Source organism: Erithacus rubecula (genome assembly GCF_903797595.1).
Source record: "Erithacus rubecula genome assembly, chromosome: 4".
Classification (NCBI taxonomy): Eukaryota; Metazoa; Chordata; class Aves; order Passeriformes; family Muscicapidae; genus Erithacus; species Erithacus rubecula.
In genome coordinates this window covers 62,268,774-62,289,993 of record NC_136686.1, presented here as the reverse complement: position 1 = coordinate 62,289,993, position 21,220 = coordinate 62,268,774, and positions in this window count along the sequence as shown.

Sequence of the window (21,220 nt, the reverse complement as noted above, 5' to 3'; positions counted from 1 at the left end):
GCTTTTTAATGCAGTAGCATCTTCATAAATCCAAGGTATTTTTTAAGACAGCCTTCCTTTGCTACAAGATCTGGTTTAGATCTTCCTGTCTAGTGATTCCAGATTTTTGTGCAGCTTGAAGAAATGTCTTTGGCTTGCTCAGAGAAAAATTGTTGTCAGTGTTTCAGGTTCAGTTTGAACAAGATTTCCTTTGTGATGGGGTCCTCCCTCCCTGGAGAAGGCTGTGCACTGAGTGCTGCAAAGGCAAGCTGGATGCAGGAGGCTGGTCCTGCATCAGCTGGAGTTCAGCTTAGCAGTTCAGCTGAGACTGAAGGCTCAGACCTCCACTTAGAGCAGGCTCACCACGTTCAAGGAGTCAATAATCCCCAGAGAGCTGTAGCTGTGCCAGTGCACCATCTCCCCACCTGCATCTTGGGCTGGAGCCTCTCTGAGTGATAAAACCTTGGAGATGGTAAAAGTCTCCATGGGTCCCTGCAGCTATGAGGGCTAAGATAACATTCTTTAATGTGGTCTGCTGAAGTGAATGTTGTGTATTTTTACAACAGAAAATGATGATATTAGGAGAAGAGGCAGGAAACTGAGTGTTCCTTACCTCCACAGGGCCCCACAGCAGCAGCAGCAGCACAGTCACTCCCAAGCCTCTCAATGCCTCTGGGGCATCATGTCCAACAGTCCAGGGTGGATGTATTTGCCATGGATTGTTCTCAAACCCAGTTTAACTTTGCATTCCCTAATAATTTGTGCAACTGCCACAGTTATGGTGGTGTTTTGAGAATATTTATTTCCATTGCTCAATTAAGATATTATTATTCACTTTGAAGGTGACCCCTGAGCACTGAGCAATAAAGCATAAGGTGGATGCAGAAGTCAAGGCCAAAGGAGAGTCCCTGAGTTTTCCATGGAAAGGACAAGAGTAGGACACTGACAGGGTTATAAGCCACCCCTGAGTACTTTCCCCAGACCCAGAAATATGAAACTTAAAGATTTCCTGACTCTCAGTGTTTCTGTATTTTACAGTTTTCAAGGATTTTTTCTTCCATCAGCTTGTCTAATATCTGTTTGAACTCTTGAAAACTTTCAAGACCATCCCATGGCAAGGAGTCTGATAATTTAAATCTATGCTGTGTGAAAAAACAGCTTAGTCCCTCCAGTGCATTTTGCTGCTGCTCACTCTTACTGCAGTGGTTTTTTGTGTATCCTTTAGCTTGTTTTCCTAAGCCTGGAACCTGCAGGTCTCTTTTGGTGAAATGCTTGCCACCCAAAGAGAAAAGAGTTTTTCCTCAGGCACCTTCTTTTTTCAGTTGGGACACTACAGCTTTGCTCACTCCTCTGGCCCCACAGGTACTCTCTTCCAGCCAAGAATACTCGATTATTCTGCACCCTAAACACACCTAAAGAGCTCTGACACACCTGTGGTGAATCACTTCCCCCTGCTAAAGTCATGTCTGCTCCCTTGATACATCTATATTTGTGTCCACGGATTATTTTATATTAAAGCTTTAAATGATTTTCCTGGTGTGGAAGTCAAATACACTCATCAGATACACTAGCAAACAAACATATTTGCACTGGTTAGCAAATAGCTATTTCAGTCTAATAGTTCTCTGGACTCCCTCGAGTCCTTTTTAAAGTAAAACTGATTTTTAACAGAATTTCTCTGCTGATACCACTGCTGTAACAGTGAAAGGTTACACACTGCTGCAGGTAGTTTAGCAATTTGTTGTTGGAATTCCTTTAAACCAAAAACTTCCTTTGGCTCTCTTCCATCCACATACCCTTCAGAAGGACTGTAAAGCAGGAATTTGGGGCTCACTGAATGTGAGTTTGTCCAAAATGCAGAGTCCTTTCTGGTTCTAGACAGAATCAGTGGTGGTGGCAGAGCCTGTGTGTCCTCCAAAATTAACCCAACATATGCACACCAAACCCAGTATGAAAACCAATGCAAATCCTGCATGGGGGCTGCTGCTGGGGAATTCAGTTCCAAATCTCACCCAGGTTTCGGAGCTAATGAAGTTCAAGCTTTAGACTACATGTTTTTGGAAGGAGAGTTCCAACTTACCAAAGCAAAGTTCTGATCCCTGCTGGGGTCTCTCCATGCTACTTTGGTACACTTCACAATCTTGAAAATGCCTCTGTGCCCTTTGCAAACAACACCCACAATTCTGTTGATTCTGTTTATGTAAACTAAAATAGGAACAACTCAATTTCCAGGCCCCAAAAAGGGATGGGGATGGATCCCCATCCGTGTGGCTGGAGGTTTAGGGGGTTTCTTCAATTGCTTGTAGAAACACTCCCCAAACTCCTGCCTTTCAACAAGCCATTGCACATTATGTCCTTTCTCTTGCCCAGAGCAGTGTGACCACAGGGTGTCTGTGTCTCCCATGTCCTCCCTGTCTGGAAGCTGCTCCTGGTGTGTGGCCACTCCTTTGCAGGCTGGGGAAGGCAATGGTCCCTGTCTGGAGAAATGGCTTTGGAAAGGAAGCTGGAGAGACTCAGGGCACAGCCCTGTCTCCCTGCCCAGCAGCACTGGGAGCAGGCAGAAGCCCAGCTCCCCTCTCAGCTTTGTTCTCCACCAGGCCTGTGTTCTGCAGCTGTGGCCATCTGGGTGGTCCTGGGCTCTGGAGGAGAGGTCCAGGGCCAGGATGAGTCCTCATGGCTGGCAGATGTCAGGAGTTCCCTATTCCTCTCTTTTGACCAGGCAGGAGGCTTGGGGCAGCAGATCTGCTTGCAGATCTGTTTGGAAACCCAAACAGGAACATGAATGGAAGAAAGCTTTTTTCAGATCTGTTTTGTCCCTACAGATGGGGATATTTACAGACAGACGAAACAGAGCTGCAGTTTCCCCAGGGGCATCCTGGAAAGAGGGACGTGTGCCACCATCTAACACTAAACCCTTCACATTAGGGACACATGGGATACAGCTCTGAACATTTGGTCCCCTTAGTCACTGGGTTAAAGCCCATTTGTTACCTTTGCAATCACCTGTGGCTGCAGCCAGCAAGGCAGGGTACCATGACCCTCACTCACTGCTCTGCATGGAAATGATTGTCAATCACATTAGAAATAATTAGATCTGTACATGTGAAAAAGATCAGACTGGGTTATACCACCAACCCTGCCCTCTCCTAATTTAAAGTGCCTGATTTCTTCCAAATTAATGTTCCAAATCTTTATTTGATATGCAGTGTGTGGGATCCAGATATTCACACATCCATCCTTGTGTCTTTCCACCTCAATAAAGTCTCTGTGTGTATCAGACACTTGGATGCAGTCTGGGGTCACACACTGACCTCTCGTTTGGGGAACAGCCCTAATCAGGGGCAGTGCTGACAGTCACACAGGGACACAGCAGCTCTGTTGCCTCCCCCAGACTGGCACCACACCAGGGTCCTCTCAAGAGCAAGACACTTACAGATGACAAACAGGTGAGGGAAAAAGGGAGCATAATGAGGGGAGGGGGTGTTGGGGGGAGAAAGCAAGCAGCAGTGCTCATTAGAGCCACAGGGAAATGATGCCTTTCATACCTGCTTGGCTCCCTTTTGCTGCCTCCATCCTTCAGACAGATGAGAGACCCACGGCGCACGCAGCGCTCGCGCTTCCTCAATTATTAATGGGAGATGCTTTGTTTTATTTAATGCCATGGTTTTGATTAGTTTGTTCTCCAGGGATATGCTTTTTCTTCTCCCCTCCCTCATCTCACTGTTTCCCCCTCCTTTCTTTGATCCACCTCCAATCCATTTTTCCCCACAGGAATGATGATGTTTTTGCCACAGGTGCTTGCTCACCTGGGCTCAGGTGAGTCAGGCAGGCACAAAGGGCTCCACACTGCAGAGCCCCTTCTTGGGAGAGAGTGAGCCTTGCTAGAAAATAATGAGAACTGGCAGCTCTGATGATCCAAAGCCGAGAAACATATGCCTGGGCTGCCTCTTTCATCTCTGTAATTGGGTTTTTCTACTCCTGTCAATTAGGGGCTTTTTCCTCTTCCCCCTGCCCAGTGAGTCTCCTTTCCCAGTGTGAGTGTCTGAATGGCTGATCACAGGGGTGGCCCTGGGGTGAGCAGCACCAGGGTGATGCACAGAGGAAGGTTTGAGCAGCATCACAGGATCCCACTGGAAAATCTACAGTTACTTTGACACAAGAGGGAGAACTATTCCTGCCAGAGAGACACAGCAGCTCTGGGCTCCAGGAAGGGCAGCTCTTCTTTCCTCTTATCTCCAGAACAGCCTCGGTGCTACAAAGACAAGGCAACATGGTTTTTTTCTTACTTCCACTTCCAGCTGTGAAGTTTGTTTCCAGTAGGGCATTTACAAAGGATTACTCTTAGCTACAGCACAGCCCACTGCTCCTGTACTGATGGTCAGAGACTGAACTAAAGCAGGCAGCATCTGCTCTGGGAGAGCAGTGTCTGCAGGGGATGACTCCTTACCTCCCCTCAATTTGACCTTGCACCTTTTCTGCAGCCCTGGCCCCAGCTGGGGCAGAGCCAGGGAAATCTGCTGTAATCCAGCCTGGATAACCTGTTCTCCTATTGGGAAAATGTCAAACTTGACAGCTCTGGAATTGGTGAAAAAGGTGAGGGCTAAGTTTTAAATTCTGCCAAATAATGAATAGCTCATCTCCAGGCTGAGCAAGACAAAACCTCATGGCTTTTATTTCCAAAACAAACAGCAGCTCATTTCAAGGGGGATGCAGGGCTGGGAGCTTCAGCTGTCAGGCTGGGGGCAGAGACTCTGCCAGCAGCCACCCCCGTGGTCACCAGCACAGTCACCAGCCTGCACAAGCTGGAAAACATTGAGAATTTTTCCATGAAGTGGATTTGAAGAGAATTTTGTCCTATAAAAGAAAAAGAGGCAAAAGCTATTAACTTTAAAAATATTTTGAATTTCACGTTGCTTAAGATGACCTTTCCCTCCCCTCTCCTCCCATTTTTATTGTAAAGGTAAAAAAAGTATTAATTTTAGTTTTTCTTGTCAACTGCAAAACAAGATTCAAAAAGGGTTATTTGAACATCAGTGTATGCAAAAATTCCAATTATAAATACAGCTGCAGAAAGCTGATAAAACCCTTCCTTCCTCTTGCTCGCTCCTTGAACTTTTTGATTCACTGTTTGGAATTCTGCTCAAAGTACCTGATATTTTGTGATTCAGGATAGATGTGAGCAGCCAGAGAGCAGCTGCTCCAGGACCATCCTGGACTCTGCATTTCATACTTGTTTGCAAATAAGGATGCAGCTGCATCCAAACCCTGCAGCTAAAGCTCTCCTCTCTTAACCTTACACAGTGGAGTTCCAAATTAGACCTAAAAGATTGCTTTTTGTAAATATATATATATATAAAAAACCTGAATGAATTTTCCTGCCAGGCTGTTTTCAACAGGGGCAAGTGGCTGTGCATGTCTGAATGCAGGCACATGAGCCACATGCTCTTTATCCTTCACCAGTTTTTCACCTGAATACAACACTGCAGAGTCCAATTGCTGCTGTATCTCACACAGTGCTCATCTTTGCACAACCAGGGAGGTTTATCTGAGGAGCTGTCAGCAGCAGACATCTGGGGATAGTTATACATCAGCCTTGATGTTTAAAAAATAAAATAAAATGTGGTCAGATTCAGAGAAGACAAATTATTTCACAAGGCTCAACACCCATTAAATGTGCATTTCATTTTCATATGATGTACTGCAGGTGTCTGAGGGCTGGTGCTGGCTGTCCCCTGTCTGTGCATCCCCTGTGATCCCCTGGAGTCCCTCCCCAGAGCTCTGCTGTGAGCTCACCAGCAGGGATTTGAGGGATTTCCAGCATTCAAGGGCCCTGAGAAGAGGAAGCTCCATTTGGAGGGCAGGGGAAAGGGGCTTCCCAGAGTCAGGCACTGGAGTAATTAAAGCTCCTGAATAGTGAACTCCAAGGAGTCTAGGACTGAGAGCAGAGGAGCAGTGATGTGTCTGCTTAATCAGGGCAGAGCAATGAGCAGATCCACAGGGTCTGAATGGATCAAATTCCACCAGGATGCTGTGACTGAAATTACACCAGACTCTGCTGAATATTGAGGAATTATTCTAATTTAAGGCAAAGTGTCCTACCTGCAGGGGACTGACACCTCTACAAATCTCACAGGAACAGGTGAAAACAAGAGAAGAAAACTGAATGCCACACCTGAACTCTTCTGATGACATACAACAAAGCTAAGATAAAATCTTTAAAGCTGTATCAAGGTAAATATGTTGCTGTTCTTGCTGGCCACTCCTCCTAGCCACCAAGAACCCAAAGAGAAAGCCATAAAATCAGCTTTTAACCTGGATCTCTGTGTCTGTCAGAGAACAGCAGCCTGAATAAGAAGCTCAGGCTTAAAACTCTACCTGGTCTCATGCTGCCAACCCATTCAGCACAAAGTGATGATCTGCATAATTGTTTTCGAGGAATTGGCAACAAAACAGGCTATGCAATTTTAAAATTTAGCCATGAATTCTCTTTAATAATAAATGAGGGCATAATTTTAAGTTTTGGGTCTTTAAATTGCTTACACCTTTCAAAACAAATACAGTGTTTGTGTAATGCTTTACCTTGGCTGCCTCTCCCAAGCTCTCTCATTTATTTCCTCTTCTTCCATCATCTCAATTACCACAGAAAATGGATAAATGCCAGTGAAGACAGACAGCTCAGGGCATCTCAGAGTGCCCAGGAGGAAGGGGGTCCCTGGGGGCAGGAAACTGAGTTCAATGCAAATTTCAGAGGAGGGAGCAGCACCTGGCTCTTTCACACTCGAGAGAATGATCTAATTGCTGGCTATCAGTCCTCTGCATGACCCAAAAAACTGTCTGTGCTTCCTACTAAATCTTCACCCAGGACATAATCACTGGGAATTGGAATTAGATGCTGAAATTATTTGGTGCTGTTAAACTGGCAATAGGCAAAGTCAGGGGAAGAAATCTGACTTTATCCTGTAGACTGGTTGCCTACAGGAAGAACAGTGACACAGCTTAAGCTTCTTTGGGCACATCAGCCTCAGGATTTTTGGCCCCAGTTTTCAGGCACCTCAGATTCTGCTTTGGCAAGTTATCCAGGAGAGTCACTGTTACCCCAGAAATACAAACATCAGGTTCAGAATCAGATTCCTGCTTCTCAAGGCTGTGATGCTTTTCTAAGAAGCATCCCCAGATGCCCAGGACACATCCTGTTCTCTTTTAGCCAGTCTCTTACCCCTCCCTTGATCTTATTTGTCTGAGTCTGGACCCTAAACAAGCTCTGACCCCTAGGAGCCACCTTCAGTGAAATGAAGGGGATCAAACCCACTGAACATGCAGCTTTTGTAGAAATTGAGGGCTTTGTCATCTTCTTCAACTCCACCAACTCCTGCTGGATAATACTCAATGTGCCATAGCCATAAAAAACAGCAGAGGGGTTGGTTTCCCACTGCAGCTCTTTTTAAAAAATCTTCTTTCCAGCTTGTCTGAAACCCTCTGATTTTCATGACTATACCTTGACATCTCCAGCACCCTGGAGGCAGGGAAGGAGCCCCTGAGCACAGCTGATCCTTCCTCTGACAGGACCTGCCCTTCCAGGTCCTGGCAGCTGTGGGTGCTGGGGAGGGCAGCAGAGTCTGAGCTCAGGCAGGTGCTGAGCCTGGAGCCTGTGCCACAGCCCATGGCCAGGCTGGGTCCCTCCCTGCTCTCCCTGAGAGCCATGCCATAAATTACTCCCAAAATCGGGTGGGTCAATCAATCAGGCAATTTGGAACCAACATGTTGGCTAATCCCAAGCAGCAATGGCTGCAAACCCCCACCAGGTCTAGACAAGGCTCAAACATTTTCTCAGGTTACATTCTTAGCAAGCAGGTGACAGCAGGGACAAGCCTGCTCATGCCCAAACAAAACCACGTTTTCCTTATACATAAAAGTGGATGCAATTCATAATTATAGTGACAAAATAATAAAAGTGCATAATAACAAAAAAATCAACAATTTACAGCAAAGTGACTTAAACAAATATAATGAAATTAGATTTTTCCTGTGTCTCATGTCCATGCTTTACTTTGTATTTAGTATTTTTGTTTATATTGACTATAATAACACTAGTCACCATGTAACATCCCACAGGCAGATCCTCTCTCATCTGAATAGACACAGGGAGGTCTCTCTGTGCTGGTGTCAGATGGAGCATTGCTGTTCCACAGCTCAGAAATGTGCAGGCAGCAGGGGAGGAAGGCTGGAAAGTTTAGCTTCAGTGCATCCCTCTGGGGTTTTTTGCACTCTTTTGTTTTTCCTTATGCTCGTTTTTGCTTTTTAAATATATGTATTTTAAAGGAGGATTTGGGACAGGATCTGCCACAGCACAGAAAGGAAAGAAGTTTCTATGCCCCAGACAAAGAAATAAAACATGAGAGGAGGTGGAACAACCCCTTCCCTTGGTAAAGTCATTATTAATACCAGGCTGGATGTTCACACCTTTCCATGGTGCATTCTCTGCACCCTCATCTGTTTGGTATTTGCAGCTATAATTGAACATTTCTCTTGCTTAAAAGCCCCAGGGAGGAAATATCAAAAAAGGAAAAATCTCCAATTGCTACTAATCCCAGGTTCTGGAGGAAACCACCCAAAACCCTTCTAGTCCTTCCTATGAGCTATAGGGTGAAACAAAAAGTGTTCATCCAGGATCTGGAGTCCAGGCAGTTAGTTCCATAAGTTTATATTTGTTTCCTAACTGAATTAAAAATCAAAGTAGAATATATATATTGTCTTCAAATGAAAGCAATTTTTAAAAGTTGTCTTTCCAAATTTGTGGATACTTTAAAAAATCAAAAGAAAGACAAAGAAAGAGTTAAATTGCTTAAAATAAACTGAACAATGTGTGGCTGAGATCACTCAGTGCTGTGATGGGCACAGTACTTACTCTTTTATATCTTCTCCTTTCAGATTGGAGACCAGAGAAGGAAAAAAATACTCGTTAGATGATGAAGAGTAAATCAGTGTTTCAACACTGGAGCTCAACACATTCTGAGCGATTTTAAGGTCATCTTGCTAGACAGAAAAGGAAATTATTACAGGAAATATTACACTCCATGCTTCTGCAGCTGGATTAAGTGTTTTATTACTTACCACTGAGGACACTTCTGTTTGACACAAATATATTTGTTAGAGTATTTTATTAAATTACAGCAAACATCTGAATTCAGAGTGGGGCTATTGAGAAGCTAAATGTAAGAAGAATTGACATTACAGTGTCTCAGCAGCAGTAAAGCTGTAATCAGTGTTGACAGATATTACTCATGTGCTTTAGGCTCAACAAGAAGCTGTTCAGATACCACCATGGAGAAGAAAAGGATGAATTATCAGGAGTTCCCTAGGAGCACAGCACCATGGAGAAAGGCTCTCCAGAGACACTTCTCCCCATTTTTCACCAACAGCTCTAAGAAACTGAGGGCTGTATGCAAATAACTGGTAAATCCTTTGGTGTTCAGAGAGATTTGGCATATTTGTTAATAGTTCTGCCTCCTGACCATACGTGGCTGCATAGAGAGCTTATCCATCATTTTCAAAGTGTCTGGCCCCTGAAGCTGTAGACAAATTGTAGGCAGAAAATGAAACTATCCCACTGAGTGCTTTTCAAGGAAATTTTTAAGGCTTGTTTCATGAATTTTTTAATTACCATTTGATTTATTTTTGAATGTTTGGAAACATTAATTTTAGATCCTTGCTTTTGCTGCTTCTGGCAGGAGAATTGGATGAGGAAGGACTGGTTGCTGGTGCTGCTGTGCCCTGAGACACCCTGCAACAGCTTGGCAGGACCAAATCCCACATCAGGACAGCTGAAGGGCAGCAACCCATTCTCTCCTTCCCCCTTGGACATGGGAGGCAGGAAGAGAGGTATAAAACAGTATCAACAGTGGGGGATCCCCAAGGATCCTCTTATTTAAGTCATTTTTAATTCCAGGCCAGAAGGAAATTCCATTCAGCAACAATTAAACCAGTGTTCTGTAACAATGTGAGTGCAACATGGCCCATTTTTTTTTGTTAGCTGTCACACAAGAACTGCTGTGCAGGGAGCATTTTTCACTTCTCCAGTATGTTAGAGTCATTTTCAAAGGGTTAAAGCCTCTTGCTCATCACAGGGCAATGAATTTCCCAGAGGAGCATTCTTAGGCTTTTTCCTTATTCCTTTCACTCTGCTTTGTAGTGCTGGGAGTCATTAGAGCACAGGTACATCTCATGACATTTTTGCAATACCTTAGGAATTGCACAACTGAGATTACCTCCCCTCTCCAGCATGCAAATCATCCCTAAAAGGGTTTTCCTGAAAAACAATTCCTTACATTCTTTCCCAAGGGTATGTGCTATTTTATTTGTCAGGGATCAAAATGCTTATGTGGTGATGCATCAGGAGATATTTAAACCCAGAGTACTTTGAGGTGGCAGCAGTTTTTTCTTTGCTTCATTTTTTCTCATTCTTTTTTCCCATTCATCTGCTGAGCTAGAAGACCAGAAAAAAAAATTAAAAAAAAAACCAACAACAAACAAACAAAAAAAAACATAAAAAAAAAAACCCAAAAAAACAAAAAAAAACCCCAAAAAACCAAAAAACAAACAACCAAACAACTTTTAAATAGTTGTTCAATGCCTTAATGTGCTGAAACCAGACAGTTTCTCTGCAAAATTCACTTAGGCACCAGTTGTTTACTTGTAACTTCTTGTGGACAAGTTTTTTTCCTTTATAGACTCTTTGGTCTTTAATTTTCCTTACTCCAAGCTTGCAGGAGTTTCTCTGCTCCACCCCACGCAGGTCAGTGGGGCAGGATTACCCTCAGATGTCTGCAGCACTTCTGCTCAAGTCTTTAGACCACAACAAGCTTGTCCTTCAAGTCTCCAGCCTGTAATGAGCAGCAGGTGCCAGATGTGTGAAGCAAGGGACTACATGTTTGCTCCTAATTCAAAAATCCTCATGAAGTACCCAAACCCCTCAAGGATTTCCAGGGATCAAACCCAAGTGAGGACCATCATTCAACTGCATCTCTCTGAAGAGAGACACAGGCACTCTTTCCCAAAGTTAAATGTCCTGGGTGGTGATGTTGGATGCATGCTCATGGTCCAGGGATTTTGTTAGGAATTAAAAGCCAAGACCCAGGTCACTGAAAAATTGCAGTTTGGCCATTCACATCAGGACTGGGATTTACATAATTAGGCAAGAAGCAAGAGCTTTGGTGACCAACACAGAGCATTTAAAAGTCTCCAACAGCCTGTGAGCTCAGACAGAGCACCAGCTCTTTGGTCTCCTGCCAGCTGTGCCAGAGCAGAGGGAGCTGCTCCATTCACTGACTCCACAGGGAGCTCTTCCTCCACACTCTGTTCTGCTGCTTTACAAAAATAAACCTGTTACAGTTTAGGTGGGATTTCTAGTTCCTGGAAGTCTCCCTCAAAATGAAGCTGGCTGATAAAATCCTGCATTGTTTTTCCTGGTGTTAGCAAACCTGACACAAAGCCACTGGAAATGATAGCACCATGTAGAGAAGTTCAAGGGTCTAATGCAACAAAGGACCTGTGTGTTCAGCTCTTTTTCTCCTTTACAGGAGAAAAGTCTCATTCTTTTTTAGTTCCCTCTCTGGAGAGAGCTTTATTTAAAATTCTGTTTGTACATCCTTTTTTTTTCCTTTTGTGCCTTTGGGCCTTGAGAAGTCTGGAAGCTCAAGAATTCAAACTTCAAGGAGGTTGTTTAGAAAAAAAACTTCAGTGTGCTACAGCATTTTGTAAACCCCAGATGCAGGCTGGTGCCTTTGATTATTCATACATGCCATTCAGGCTCTGCCTCTGTCAAACATTTTTTATTTCCACACTAGTGGAGAAAAAATTCCCCATGCAGCAGTTGCCTTGTGAAGCAGAAAATGCTAATTTTGTGTCGACTGCAATGTACCTCTGGAAGGAAAAACAGAGGCTCTGTGCAGGGAAATCTTAGTGTTGTCAACACCTCCTTTTCAGGTAGAATATGCACCTATGTCATATTTTTTTATAAACACTGTAGGTTGGTCTCAGCAGAGAACAAAGAGCTGAAATTTATGGCTTGCCTGACTGTGGTTGTCCCCTGCAGCTCATTTGACTATTCATCATGCTCCACACCATCAGCCCTTCATGCAGCTGAGGATGTCACCTATCAGAGGATAAACCCTTTGGTCATGTCATAAATTTAACATTATACATTAAATATCTGGATTTTTATAATACTGACATAAGATGTTTTATATGTACTAAATCTTTAGAACTCCATACAAAGAGATTTTGACTGTCATGTCCTCCTCAGGCTGCAGCTCCAGTAATTATAAAATATTCCTCTCATAATGGACCAGAGTTCCAACTGGTTCAAAAGCCAAAATCAGTGTTCAGCTAGCTAAAATCTGCTGATGCCCTGACCTAAGTAAGCCCAAAAGAAGAACCCAGAAAAACAAGAGAGGTACCCAGAAAAACAAGAGAGGTACCCAGCTGAAGAGTAAGGAATGTGGTGAGGCAGTGAAATCTTCTCCTTGGAGATCACAGAATCACAGAATATCCTGCAGCAGAATGGACCCAGAAGGATCATTGAGAACATGCCATAATAAAATCTCATCTGGAGGAGGCTGTGAGTGGCCTCCCCTAAGATGGCCCCTATTTTAGGGTGCATCAGAGACATCCAGTGTCCCTTCCAACCTGAATTATGCCACCAACAGATGGGACAAGATGAGGCCCACAGGACAGACAAATAAGATTGGAGTTGCCAACAAAAGGTCTTGCTCTTGACCCTCCAAAAGACAGGGGGAGAGGGAATTGCATCTCAGCCAGTGTCATGTTATGGCTTGATTTTCCAGAGAGGAAACACAGCTTGAGAACAAGTGTATTTATTTGATTTTCATTAGCTAGGCACAAAAATAACCCCTGTCAGCTGAACTCTCCTCGTGCTTTTCAGTTCTACAGATTTTTCTCAGAAAGCTTCCAAAATTTAGAAATATTCCCAGGCAACCTTCCAAAATTCAGAAAGCAGAGAATATTGAACACTGCTTTCCTTCTTCTAGACTCCCTCATTAATTTTAACCAGCAGGGAATATATTTTCAAAGTGGCACTTAGAGGCAAACAAATCATGTTAAAAAATAAGGGTATTTACATCCTTAAATCACCATGACCAGCTTTAAATCATACCTGAAGGCAGCTCATTATTCTGTCCAGGCAAAGAGCAAGGCAGAAGGAAAACTGGGTGCAAGAACAAACCTCTGGGTTTTTTGCTTGGTTGTTTGCACTTGCCCAGGAAGGGTCCCAGGGGCAGGATCCCCATCCCTGGGACTGTGTCTCACAGGAGCTCTGTGTAATCTTCTTTTTGCTGCCTGCTCCCTGGAGCACCCACCCCACAGAGCATCAGCCCCTGTTCCTAAACACAGGGTGAAAGAACAGATGCTGACTCCACAGGTCTACACCTATATGAGCAATACATCAGAAATGGCATTTCAATCCATATCTTCCCACTCCACAGACAAGATGTCAGTTAATTGGTGCTCTGGACTTGTGTTCACACTCTGCATTTTTGTTTTAATTACACCTCATTAATTTTCACCTTCTAAGCAGTGAGAAACCCAGATATTCTCTCATTTTTCATGCACCTTCATTTCTTTCCATTCTGGGTATGTGACATGCACAACACACATTGACACCAGAACACTTCGTAGCAGAAAGAAAAGACCCAAGCACTAAAGCCTTTATTCTGCTGGCTTCCTACTGAGCTCAGTGGGATGCTCAGGCTCTCACCAGGAGCAAAGAGCTGCAAGGCTTGGCTGAATTGGAGCCTTGAGGAGGAGACCAGGACCACACAGTGAGCTAGAAAGTGCTCCAAGAATAAAACCCAGGAGCTTCCTGGCTCTTTGTTCCCCATTCAAGGGGATCAGGCTTTCTCTGTCCACTGATTTTGTGTAAGAGCAATAAGGGATGAGACAGGAGCCCACATGATTTGGGGATGGCCTGTGCATCCCTGCATTCAGTGACTGATGTTCCAGCTAACCAACACAGAAAATGTTTAAGAGGGATGCAACAAATCTGAACATATCTAATTAAGGGAAAATAAAACTGCACAGTTAACTGGCTTGAAAGCAAAGATTAAAAATAATTAAACACATAGGTCACACTATTATTTTCCACAGTGATATGTGATGGAAACAATGAACTTCAGGGAATGTGGCATTTGTAGATTTTCAAGAGTACTAATGACTTTGAATAAGGCTCAACACCACATTTCCTCAACCCTCCTTACAAAAAAGAAATGTTAAAACACATAAAAAGGAACACTTAATTTTTTACAGAAGAAACAGTTAAAGTGGCCCTTCATGACACAAAGCCACTCATTAAAGCTTTTTCTTAGCACAAAGAAAAGAACAAACTACACATATGAGATGACCCAAACAACCACCTCTACTGTGTTTTGTTTAATGAGTTATCCTGAGGCAGTTTCCCCTGGCACAGACACAAAACCTCACAGTGCACCAGCTCTGCTGGTGCCGCTGTGGGCTCCAGTTAAACACATGCAGGGTCCTGGAGCTCCTCCTGTGCACAGCACCCTCTGCAAACATCTCCAGCACCACTCCCAGCACCTCCTGGAAAACTCTGACACCCCCATGCCTGTGATGCAAACATCTCTGAACTTAAATATCAGCCAAGGTATTTCTGAGCTGCCTTTGGACAACCCCCACCTCACAAGAGATGAAGCAATTATCAGTCAGTCCTGGCTGGAAGAAGGATCAAGCAAGTCTGCTAGTGCTCTCCTTCCCTTGTTTGAGATGATCATGGCATTTTAAATACAATGAGTGATTTTTGAAACTTCCTTGGCTGAATATTGGCCTTTATGAAGACAGCTGCTTTGAGGGAGCTGCACATAAAAAATGCCTTTACTGAATAGCATCATTAAACTATGCAGGCATTTTCTTATTTGGAAGCTAAGCTATTCCAAATATCTTCAATTTTATATTAGCTTAAGTTTAGGGATGTCATCATTGCTGCATATTAACTCGCTGGTAAAAAAAAATCCAATTATAAACTCAGCCTAGAATCTAGAATGAAATGCAGCAGATAGTACTAAAATCTTTAGGAATTAGAATAACCACTGATAAAAAAGCCATTATCTTTTCCTGAATGCTTGGTTGCACAAATCCAACTCAAGGTGAGAACAAACAAAATTTGGAGAACTCCTTTGACATAAACTTTGTTGACAAGGGCCTATAAAAACAGCTTTTCAGAAGCATTGCTCAGGTCTGAAATCTTGCAGCAAGGGGATGAAAAAGACATTCAAGATACTGAGCCTTAATTCCCTCTCGTGCTCCTCCATTCACAGTCCTATGTACCAGGATGACTTAAAAGATGGGAATAGAAAAAAAGCATGGACTGAGAAAACCACAACTTAATGCAGCCTGGCAGGGTAGAAATGCCCTTGAACTGGCAGCTGGAAATCCAGGACCTCTCACACATCCCTACTGGGATGGGATCAATGAAAAAATGATGCATTCACAGGAGAAAATATGGAATGCAGGATCTCTGGTACCAAGGTGATCTGCTACTGGAATTTCTTCCATTTCACTGGATAAGTCAGCTTGGGTCAAGGGTCACTTTCTGTGGGCATGCCATGCCACTGCAGGGCCAGCTGCTCTTGTCCCTGTCTCTGGAGCATCCCCACGCTGAGGAGGGCAGGCCAGCACCTCTGGGGGTGGATGTTGGGCTGGGAAGCAGCAGGGAGCTCATCCAAGGTGAGGACAAGAACATCTGGGCCCCATTCTGCTGCTGGGATTGCACAGCCTGGACCTGCCATGGTGGTTTCAAAAAAAGGGCAAACCTTCACAGGATCAACCCTCTCTTTGGTAAGAGAACCCATAACATTCACCAGGTTCACTAAAGATTTCCTCACTGCTTCCTTGGAGGATGGAAAGCTCAGCACAAAGGGGCACTGTCCCCTGGGGTCACAGGAACAACATATGTCTCCTCCTGATGGAAGAGTGGCAGAGGCAGCTCAGATTTGTCTGGGGCCTTTTCCCAATTATCAAAACCAGGCTGTGTGAAAAGTCCATCTGGAAACCCACCCAAAAACATTTTGCACCTAAAAGTAATTTTAAAAAAGAAGAGATCAGTACTTTGGAGTAAGGGAGCTGTTGAACCCAGAAATCCAAGATGAACTGAAAGAAGAGGTTTTTAATCCAAAGCTCCATATATAAAGAAGTAAATTTATATTGCACTTGAGGACACAAAGCCCCCCAAAATTAACAGTAGCAGATAAGTAGTTCCAGCACAAGAGTGCAAAAACAGTTCACTGCTAAAAGGAGCAGAAACTCCCATAAATATTCTAAAGAGCTTCCAATTTGCTGGGTTTGAAGTGATTTCATTCCAGTTAGTGAGGGTGAGATATAAATGCCAAGGGGCTGGAGAATTTAAAAATGCACACAAAGGTACTTTTAGGGAAGAAACTCTCAGCAGGTCTCTTTGGCCATGTACCTTGCTTGTCAAACAAAAAATGTTGGAGGAGAACAGCTCCTCAACCTCGGCAGCCCACTCACCAGAGGAGGCTGCACTCTTTAATATGTTTTGTGAAACCCCCAGGTTTCCCCTGGCCTCCAGCCTAGGAATGGAAAATAGAAAATGTTACAGGTAAAGCAACAGCTCGAGCTGTGCTGAGGTGAGAAGGTGGCAGAGGATATAGGATCATTCAGGTTGGAAAGGACCTTTAACACCATTGAATCCAAATGTTAACCCAGCACTGACAAGTCCATCAGTAAACCATGTCCCAGGTGTCACATCAACACATCCTTTCAATGCCTCCAGGGTTGGTGACTCCAATACTTCCCTGGGCAGCTTGTTCTAGTGCTGGAAAACCCTTCCAGTGAAGAAAGTTTTATTAATATCTGATCTAAGCATGGTGCAACTTGAAGCCATTTCCTCCTGTTTTGTACCTGGGAGAAGAGCCTGACTCCTACCTGGCTATAACCTCCTGAGCACAGCACTCAAGGTGTGGCTCTTGATGTCCCTCCAGTCTGGCATCACTCCAGGAGGCTGTTCTGGGGTTTTTTTCAGAAAATAAATCCTTGTGGTGAGCCCTGGGACAGCAGCTTGCCCAAGGAAAGGGCAGCAGAGATGCAGCTCAAGATGAGGAGCCTTGTGCCACACTCTCTGTGCCTGAGAGGAGCTCACCATTTCCACCTGCATCTTCCAGTCTGCTGCTGCCAGCCCAGACAGGATTGGAGAAAGCAGTTTTAAGTAGAGCTCAGGACCCAGGGTGGGAAAGCCACCATGAATGTGTGCTAGCAGTGCCCTCAAGGGTGGCAGGGCTTGTTTCCCTGCTCTCTGCAGGATCAGCAAGCTCTGCCCACAGCACCCTGGCAGTAACAGAGAGACTTTACACAGCACCAGTGGCTACTCTCTGGGCTGGATGTGTGGCTTAAGGCACAGGGCAGAGACACCCTGAGACTCTCCTTTAGAAGAAAATTCTTTCCCCTTCACCTTAGTGCTGGACAACCTTCCAGCTTTCAGACCAGACCAGGATACAACCCTGGACACATCTTTTCCACTCTTTCAAGCAATTCTTCCCATTTCCCTTCATTATTTAATCTGCATGGGGTTTATGGTCCAAAAGAGTGGTGTTTTATCCCAGAGGGTATGTGGAACAGTGAATGTGGTCAGCTCATGTGTGTGGCCCCAGCTGGAGGGCTGCAGAGTGTGCACAGAGGGGAAAGGAGGCACAGGGTGTGCAGAGGGCCAGCAGCCCCCAAAGGCAGCAATCTCCCCCTTGCAGGCAGATGGCAAAGATTTGAGGAAGAAGAGAGTGTGTTCACACCTAGGGAGGTGGTTTGGATGCAGGCAGGGAAATGTGGCAGGGTCTGGCCGATTTGGCTGGGCTGCTGCTCGTTGTTATAGCAACAGGAGGAGGCTGCTGCCAGCGAGAGGATGGAGCTGAGGATGGGGAACATTTTTAGAAAGCAAAGGAGAGAGTTTGAATGGGTAGAGAGAGAGAGAGGAGTTGTAGGTATGGAAACCAGGATGGAAAACGCAGGTGGATGAGTGGGATATGTGGGAATGGAGAATTCTCCCACCTGCATTCTGATGGTCCCATTGCAATCCTGCCCTGGGGCAGAGGGCGGGTCTGGCTGGGGTATCTCTGCTGCTGGGAAGGGCTGCACGGAGGCTATCAGCGCTCTCTGGGGTGACAACGGGACCAACACCAGCGCTGGTGGTGGAAGGGAGCAGAGGGGGAGAGCACAGGGACGTGCTTGCTGATGGAATTGCAGCAGGAGGTGAATCCTCTGCAATGACCCCAGGCTGCAACATTGGCGGCTGTCACCAGGCAAGGCAAAGGACCAGATCCTGGAGAAGGCTGTTCCGAACAAAACCCTGGCACATTCGGGTTTATCTCATCTCCAGCCTGTCCTGAGAACGCCTCTATCTCTGCAGGGAGTGCCGGTGGATAATCCCGGAGACTCCACACTTGCCATCACTGATCTGTCCATGTGGAACCGCTGCACTTTAACTCAGGACACCAAACACCCCTTGGTGAATCCAGCTCCTGAGCCACCGAGCTCTTGAAACGCGCAATCGAGGCTTTTAAACACGGCGAATCACCGATGTCTTAGAGGGGAAAACACGAAATAATAAGGCATTTCCCCAGTAAAGCAGCAGCCATCCAGTCCGGACAGCTCAGCGCGGCGGTGTTGCAGAGGAAAGCTTCGGGGAAAGGAGAGGCAAGCGCTGGGTTAGTCCAGGAGAGGGCAGCAGGCGGCGGGAGATGAGCGCGGCTGCGGGAGCGTCCCGCAGGGTGAGGAAACGCCCGCTCGGCAAATCCCTCAAACGCGTTCATGGCTTCACGGAGGCAACTCCAGCCTGCCCGCTAATTGCTTCTGTGGATTTCAGGCTTCCTGCTAATCACAGGATGGTTTGGGTTGGAAGGGAATGTAATGATCACCCGGTTCCAACCCCCTGGCACGGGCAGGATGTCACCCACTGGACCAGGCTGCTCGGGCTCCATCCGAACGCTTCCAGGGATGGGGCACCCACAGCTCCTCTGGCAGCTGTGCCAGTGACTCACCACCCTCGGAGTAAAGAACTTCTTCCTAACATCTAACCTAAATTCTCTTAGTTTCAAACCATTCCCCCTTGTCCTGTGACTGTCTGCCCACATAAAAAGTTGCTCTTTCTCAATTTTGTAAGACCCCTTTAGGTACTGGAAGGCCACAATGATGTTTCCTCACAGCCTTCTCTTATCCAAGCTGAACAAACCCAGTTCCCTCAACTTGTTTTCCTAGGAAAGAATGTTCCTGTTCTCTGATAATCTTTGTGGTCTTCTCTGCGCCCACTGCAACTCCATGTCCTCCTTGTGCTGGGGATCCCAGCACTGGATGCAGCATTCCAGGTGGGGTCTCACAAGGTCAGGGGCAGTGGAGAAGGAATCAAGGAATAAACTTTTTCCCCTCTCCTTTTCACCCCCATTGGGTTTTTCTCATCATGGTCCTTTTAAAGTAGGGCTCTGAGATAAAAACTCTGAGATTTTTGTATTGGTTTCTCATTTATGCTCTATCAGCCAGCCACTCAGAATTTTTATTCCCACCTGCTCCTGGTCCCTGCATACCCAATATTTCCCATCCCCACTCCCCACAGACCAGGGGCTCAGGCTGGGTTTCCCTCCACACTGCAGCAGTCAGCCTCAAACACCCACTTCAGGATCCATCCTAAGGATTCTTCATTAATTTAATGCCTTTCATTACAAACCAGTCCTGGGAAATAATCCAAAGGCAGGGAGGCCTGAATAGGCAGGAAGAGCTTGGGGTGAAAGGAAACAATAGGAAAAGAATCAAAACCACAATGAGGCTTCAGGGGAAATAAAAAGGCACACGATACATTAGACGTGAACACAGACACAAGCTGTGAGCATCATCCTCAGAGATGCTGTTTAACCTTGGGTACAAGGTGGAAATCTTCATCAGTCAGGCACTTGCCTTCCCACTGTCTGTTCCTCCTTCTAGCATCTCCTTTTTCCTCCCCAGACAGTAACCCTGCTTTCTAGCATCAGGACTGAGTGGGTCTCACTGCAGAGGGGCCTGGAGGTAGTTTGCAGCTCACCTCTTATCTGGTTATCACAACAATTTCCTAATACACAGAGAATAGAGTTCTTGGCATAAAGTAGAATCAACTCCCTTGCAACAAGAAAATGATAAAAAATGCAAGATCTCTGTTTGAAGAGAATTTACTCCCTAGTATTTAAGAACTTAATTCTATCTGTACTAGAAATGAGTAAAATTTCCCCAGCAAATCAGAGGTTGATGTATGAGGCACAAATCCACTTTGTTGCTGAGCTCAGCTCATAAAGGTGGTTCCCTGAAATTGTGTGGAGCTTAATTCTGAAAGGATTAGCACCAAAACAAAGCTGGAGGAAGACGAGCTCAAACTGCACATTGGAGAAAATCACCCCTTATGACCCAGAACCACAGTGATGGATGTTCCAGGTTTAACAAGGTAAATTTAAGGGGTCTCTCTATTTTTCTGCTGCTACTGATGAAAGCAAAATCCTGATCAGCTTTTCATCAGAGAATCTTTTAGACTTCATTTACCAAAGGAAGAGTTAAAGGACAGATAACCAGATGGACACAACCCCTCTTTCTGGGAGATCATTTCATATGGGCAGGTTGCCATGTTCTGACTCCACAGGCAGCTCCCTTTGCCTTTCTATACCAACCAAAAATACCCTAAATGAACCCCACTAAGGGGCTTAGGCTTTCTGGGTGCTCTTCAATTTTTGAGCACAATAAAGTAGACTTGGCATTTTGATTGCATTATTAAAGATTTGTTTCTGAATGGCTGAAGAGGGGGAAAGAAACATGCTTCTCCTTCCCATCTAATCAGGCTGAAGTTTGCATGTGCCAGCCTCAATCTGTGTTAAATTGCTCATGCTATCCACCTGAGAGATTAGACTTGGGTGCATAACGGAAGTTAATTCTGAAAATGATTACTCAGATAATTAAGTGCTATGACTGCAGCAGTGGGTAATTCTGGCTGTTGGAGCCCCCTCTCAGGTGCTTCACATCCTCCTCCCCTGACACCACTGTGGAGATGCCACCTCCCCTGCTGCTGGTCAGTGCTTGGCCTGGGGCAGGTCCCTTCTCTGCAGCCCCTGCAGAGGCCACTCCAAGCACCAGAGCAGCTGAGCACAGTGCAGAGAGAAGCTCTTCATCACATTATGAACCACACACACATGAAGGG